Below are 6,501 nucleotides of genomic sequence, written 5' to 3' on the forward strand. Positions count from 1 at the left end.
TGTCCATGTGCACCACTGCATTTCACAATACCATTGGAATAAAAATATCTGTGAAAAATTTAGCTTTTTCTACATATAGGTCATGCCGTCAGTGAAATGAGAACAAGTTAATTAGAATGTTTACCTAATTTTACTACCTATAACAGTGATTCTGTGGTAGCCACTCTCTATCCTTTACAACTCAGCTTTAACATGACATTTGAAGAAAGGCCTTCTCTGATCACCTTCTCCATAGAAGAATTCTCCCTGAGTACTTTCTTTTCTCTCTTATTAGATGGTGACTGTAATTAGTTTATCAAATTGTTCCTTTATTTACTGACTTTATTATGAGAATATAAGGTTCCTGCAGAAAAGACCTTGTTTGTGATTTTTCCCTGTTCATTAATTGCTGTATCCTCACTCATAACACATTTCTTATTAACATAGATATTCCATTAAAAAAATACTAAAAAAAATAATTAAAAAAACTGAAAAACAAAAACAAAATCTTGCATAGACATTACATTTAAATTTGTGAATATTTAATATATGTAACCACACTTTTAGACAGAATAGATTCAGTATTAAATAAAATGAAGGAAAACTAACTATGGGGTCACCTGGGTAGCTCAGTGGCTTAAAGCCTCTGCCTTTGACTCAGGTCATGATCCCAGAATCTTGAGATCAAAACCCGCAATGGGATCTCTGCTCAGCAGGGAGACTGCTCACTCCTCCCTCCCCTTGCCTGCCTCTCTGCCTACTTACCTACTTGTGATCTCTGTCTGTCAAATAAATAAAATCTAAAAATAAATAAATAAATAAAAACTTACTCTGATAAGTGGGGAAATAAATGATAATATTATCTCTACCAGAAAAAATGACTGGCTGAAATTTTATTCTTGACTGGCAAAGGTCTGATAATGGTTTGAAGACTATTTTTTTTTCTCCATATCATGTCTTTCAGACCTTCATTATATGATTTAGTCTAGTATTATCTTTACATTTAAATGTACTTTCAGATTTTTGTGAAAATTCCAGTAAATGCAATTAAACAAGAATCAGTCTTGGACACTTTCTAACTCTAGGACTTAATGATAAATGGGATTAGAAAGGAGGAAAAGTCTACTGATCTTTGACCCTATAGGGAAGAAGACACTATGCTCTAAAGAACTGATAAAATTTTCAGAAGGTCCTTCATAAGCTTAAAGCATTACCTATGAAAAATGAGAAGCCTCTCGAAATTTCAAGTCAACTCTTCTGGTCAAACCGATACCATAGAATGAGAAAGACTAACCAACTGAATGGTATTTTTATTTATTTATTTATTTATTTATTTATTTATTTATTCATTATTTATTTTCGGCATAACAGTATTCATTATTTTTGCACCGCACCCAGTGTTCCATGCAATCCGTGCCCTCTATAATACCCATCACCTGGTACTCTGACCTCCCACCCCCACCCCTTCAAAACCCTCAGATTGTTTTTCATAGTCCATAGTCTCTCATGGTTCACCTCCCCTTCCAATTTCTCCCAACTCCCTTCTCCTCTCTATCTCCCCATGTCCTCCATGCTATTTGTTATGCTCCACAAATAAATGAAACCATATGATAATTGACTCTTTCTGCTTGAATGGTATTTTTTATTTAGAAATTAGTAACAAAGTAGTTGCTTGAGAAAAGTCTCTTTGAGAAATTGCTGGTGGCTTTCTCTTTATGTAAGGATAGGATTTCCTTGTTTTTTTTTTTTTTTTGTTTTTTTGTTTTTGTTGTTGTTGTTGTTGTGGTTTTGTCATTGTTGTGGTTTTTGTTTTTGTGTTTGTTTTTGATACCTTTCCTAATGTTATAATCTTTGTTTTGCTGTGTGAAATATGGAATTCCTATGAAGTAATCTACAGTGCAAATAAAAGTGAAATCTAAATCATTGGAAAACTCCATGGATAAAATGGATAGACAAATGAAATAAAATATATCCTCAAGTAATAATGCAGCTTTTTGTCCTCTCTTATCAACCTGGATGACAGAAGAATTCCAGGTCCCTGTGAATGAGTAAAACATGTTCCTTCAGATTGTGGATATGCCTACACAAGGTAAAACTAACAGTAAATAGTGGAAGCCAGGCTTTGCAATTGTGTGACTATCTTTTTTTTTTTTTTTAAGATTTTATTTGACAGGCAGAGATCACAAGTAGGCAGAGGGGCAGGCAGAGAGAGCAAGAGAGGGAAGCATGCTCTCTGCTGAGAAGAAAGCCTGATGCAGGGCTTGATCCCAGGATCCTGGGATCATGATGTTAGCCAAAGGCAGAGATAATGTGAGCACCATTTCAAATTCTAGTTTTGTCACTTAGGGTGAACTTGGGAAAATTATTTAGATGTTCAGATTCTCAGTTTGTTCAACTACAGAATGGGAATTATAGTTCCTGTTACTGGAAATATGAAACGTGATTTATTAAGTTATGATTGAGAGGTTGGAATCCACTCTAGATGTTGTGATCAGGGAATGATCAGATCAGAATCAGATTCAAAAAGGATTATTTGGGCTGCATCCAAACAAACTGGTGGAGGATAGAATGAAAGGGAAAGGACATTGGAGATGGCTTGTGCAGTAGGCCAGAAGAAGTGTGGAGAGAAGGGAAATGACCAAGTTTGTGATCTATTTTCAGGGGGGATATTAAGATTTGTTAAAGGTATCAATATGTGATATGAGAACAAGAAAGGTATGGAAGGCACAGTGATATTTCCTGTCTGAGCAATGACATGGAAGGTAGTACCATTTAATAAAATGTAGAACCCTATAATTATGGTGAGATTTAAAAAAATACTTTTGTACATACTGAGTTGGTATCCAATTGGAAATATCTATAGTTGGTGATGTTTCCTATATAAAGCTTAAAAATTAAAGGAGAAAGAAACTCTGAAGTACTTTGGATGCATTTATTGGTTAGGAAAAGGGGGCATATCCAACCAAAAACCCTAAGGAAGAGGTCTCAGTGAGGGAAAAGACAATCCAGGTCAGTGACTTTCCATTCCTATTTATCCCACTCACTTTGAATACATCAGTTACCCTAAATGGGTCTCAAGTATAAACTGTGCACACTTAGATGCAATTCCCTTGCCCTCTTGTCCTTCCACTTCTCCTTTAAATTTCAGGAAGGAGTGCTTCCTCTGTAAAACCTTCTTTGATTGCTGTTTGGTTGATATATTCTTACCCTTGACTTTTGCATTGTGTGACTACCTTTATATTGGCACTTATTTTATTGAATATTATTATATATGCTATTGTTGAGTGTAGTGAAAGACCCCTCTCCCCTTGCTAAAGGCTTGTTTTAGCAACCTGATGTCCCCACAGCACCCCCTCTACCCTTGCTGAAGGCTTGATTGTCCCCATAGCCGGATGGCAACACATACCAGGATGTCTATTGTTTGTGATCACCCAGTCTGTCAAAGAAAAGACAAATGAGGAATAGAGTGTACCTGGGACTTTCCAGAGTGCTGAGCCAAGGCCCACCAGAACAAACCTTTGTGTCCTTGCCTTAAACCCAGTGCCTGACAATGCTTGATTTAAGTTAACCAATCAGATCCCTGTAACCAAGCATCTGCTTCTGTAAACTCGCTTCCCGCCACCCCAACCTTGTCCTATATAATTTGCTCCCCAACTTAGCCCAGCGCGCTCAGCCCACAAAGGCTAATGCGTCCGCAGGCGCCTGTGTAACCAATAAATCTCTTGCAATTTGCATCCAGTGGAGGCGTGCTGTTTGATTCTTGGGTGCAGCTCCAGGGTCTTTCAGTAGGAACCCACAACTTGTTCAACTTGGAAATCACAATGTCTGTGACATAAATAGGTACTCCTGCCACAATCTTTTACACAATCTCTTAATTGAATGAATCAATAAAAGATTAACCTTATAATGCATTTAAATGGTTTCTCTCCTGTTTTGTAGATCACCTGGTTCTAATAGAAGTCACTCCCAACTACACTAGATGGACCTAAGGAACAGTGTAACTTAATTTGACCTCTTGGGCCTCACCCGGGATTCAAAGGAACAGAAGGTCCTTTTTTTTTTTTTTAATTTTTTATTTTTTATAAACATATATTTTTATCCCCAGGGGTACAGGTCTGTGAATCACCAGGTTTACACACTTCACAGCACTCACCAAATCACATACCCTCCCCAATGTCCATAATCCCACCCCCTTCTCCCAAACCCCCTCCCCCCGGCAACCCTCAGTTTGTTTTGTGAGATTAAGAGTCACTTATGGTTTGTCTCCCTCCCAATCCCATCTTGTTTCATTTATTCTTCTTCTACCCACTTAAGCCTCCATGTTGCATCACCACTTCCTCATATCAGGGAGATCATATGATAGTTGTCTTTCTCTGCTTGACTTATTTCGCTAAGCATGATACGCTCTAGTTCCATCCATGTTGTTGCAAATGGCAAGATTTCATTTCTTTTGATGGCTGCATAGTATTCCATTGTGTATATATACCACATCTTCTTGATCCATTCATCTGTTGATGGACATCTAGGTTCTTTCCATAGTTTGGCTATTGTGGACATTGCTGCTATAAACATTTGGGTGCATGTGCCCCTTTGGATCACTACATTTGTATCTTTAGGGTAAATACCCAATAGTGCAATTGCTGGGTCATAGGGCAGTTCTATTTTCAACATTTTGAGGAACCTCCATGCTGTTTTCCAGAGTGGCTGCACCAGCTTGCATTCCCACCAACAGTGTAGGAGGGTTCCCCTTTCTCCGCATCCTCGCCAGCATCTGTCATTTCCTGACTTGTTGATTTTAGCCATTCTGACTGGTGTGAAGTGATATCTCATTGTGGTTTTGATTTGTATTTCCCTGATGCCGAGTGATATGGAGCACTTTTTCATGTGTCTGTTGGCCATCTGGATGTCTTCTTTGCAGAAATGTCTGTTCATGTCCTCTGCCCATTTCTTGATTGGATTATTTGTTTTTTGGGTGTTGAGTTTGCTAAGTTCTTTATAGATTCTGGACACTAGTCCTTTATCTGATATGTCGTTTGCAAATATCTTCTCCCATTCTGTCAGTTGTCTTTTGATTTTGTTAACTGTTTCATTTGCTGTGCAAAAGCTTTTGATCTTGATGAAATCCCAGTAGTTCAGAAGGTCCTTTTTGTTATGTTTTTGCTCTTCTGTATTTTGACTGTGGTGGGCAACGTGCTCATTGTGGTGACTATAGCTGTCAGTAAGACCCTTGGGTCACCTATGTACTTGTTTCTTGCTAACTTGTATTTTATGGATGTCACTTATTCCTCTTGCATTTGCCCCAGATTGATTTCAGATTTGTTGTTTGCAGAAAATACCATATCCTTCTAATCTTGTATGACTCAGCTATTTACTGAATACCTTTTTGGTGGCTCAAAGGTCTTCCTTCTGCTAGTGATGGCCTATGACCGTTATGTGGCCATCTGGTAAGCCCTTGCATTATTTGGTGATCATGAGGCAGTGGGTATGTGTTGTGCTACTGGTAGTGTCCTGGATTGGAGGTTTTCTGCATTCAGTAATTCAAGTTAGTACTATTAATGGGCTCCCATTTTGTAGTCCCAATATCATTGAATATTTTTCCTGTGACATGTACCCCTTAATGAAATTGGTTTGTACTGACACATATGTCATTAGCCTATTAGTGGTGGCTAATGGAGGGATGATCTGCACTATTGTGTTTGTGCTCTTGCTCATCTCTTAGGGTGTCATCTTGCACTCTCTAAAGAACTTTAGTTTAGAAGGGATGCAGAAAGCCCTCCAGACCTGTGGTTCCCACATCATTGTGGTGGTCTTTTTCCTTGTTCCATGTATTTTCATGTATGTAATACATGCTAAGACCTTCCCCATTAACAAATCATAGAGTGTGTTTTATACAGTTGTAACCTCCATGCTGAACCAACTGATCTATGCTCTGAGAAATTCTGAGATGACAAATGTTATGAAATAAGTAAGTGCATCATCTATCATGAATGAAGCAATTTAACATTAGTGTCAATCTCCTCAAATGTTAAAGTCCATTTTACTGTAAATGCATTTGCAGTCGTAGTCAACAAATAATGTGCAGTGAAAGAGTCAAATATTTATAGAGTTATACTAATTCATAATTAATTGCTACGTTTACTTTTGTTACTTTTCATCTCATTCATAATTCTATTTTTGGTCAGTTTCTTGTCTTTTATCTTTATTCTTTTCATTTTTAAAATATTTCTTTTATATAGTCTATCTTCTCTATTTAATTTCTTTTCATATGAAGTTTTTTTGCGTAACATTTTACTTTTTAAGATATACCTAGGCAAAAAATAGATAAAATAAATCTTAAAAATAGAATCCTTACCAAAAGGAAATGGTGTGTCATGAACATCCTATCTGTCCTTCACCGGAGTCTCCCTGTTCTTCCATATGCATCATTGTGCTGAGATTGGTATTGTTCCTAAGATTGTTCAATTAATAATCTTTGCTTACAAAAATCATATTTTCATGTATGTGTATTCCTTTCTGTCTAAC

At 37.2% G+C, this 6,501-nt stretch overlaps 1 pseudogene; it reads left to right on the plus strand.

The window, feature by feature from the left end:
* Nucleotides 1–3,955: 3,955 nt before the first annotated feature.
* Nucleotides 3,956–5,944, plus strand: LOC131822543 (olfactory receptor 4A47-like; annotated as a pseudogene).
* Nucleotides 5,945–6,501: the final 557 nt, after the last annotated feature.

The sequence above is a fragment of the Mustela lutreola genome, chromosome 1, assembly GCF_030435805.1.
Source record: "Mustela lutreola isolate mMusLut2 chromosome 1, mMusLut2.pri, whole genome shotgun sequence".
NCBI classification, from domain to species: domain Eukaryota; kingdom Metazoa; phylum Chordata; class Mammalia; order Carnivora; family Mustelidae; genus Mustela; species Mustela lutreola.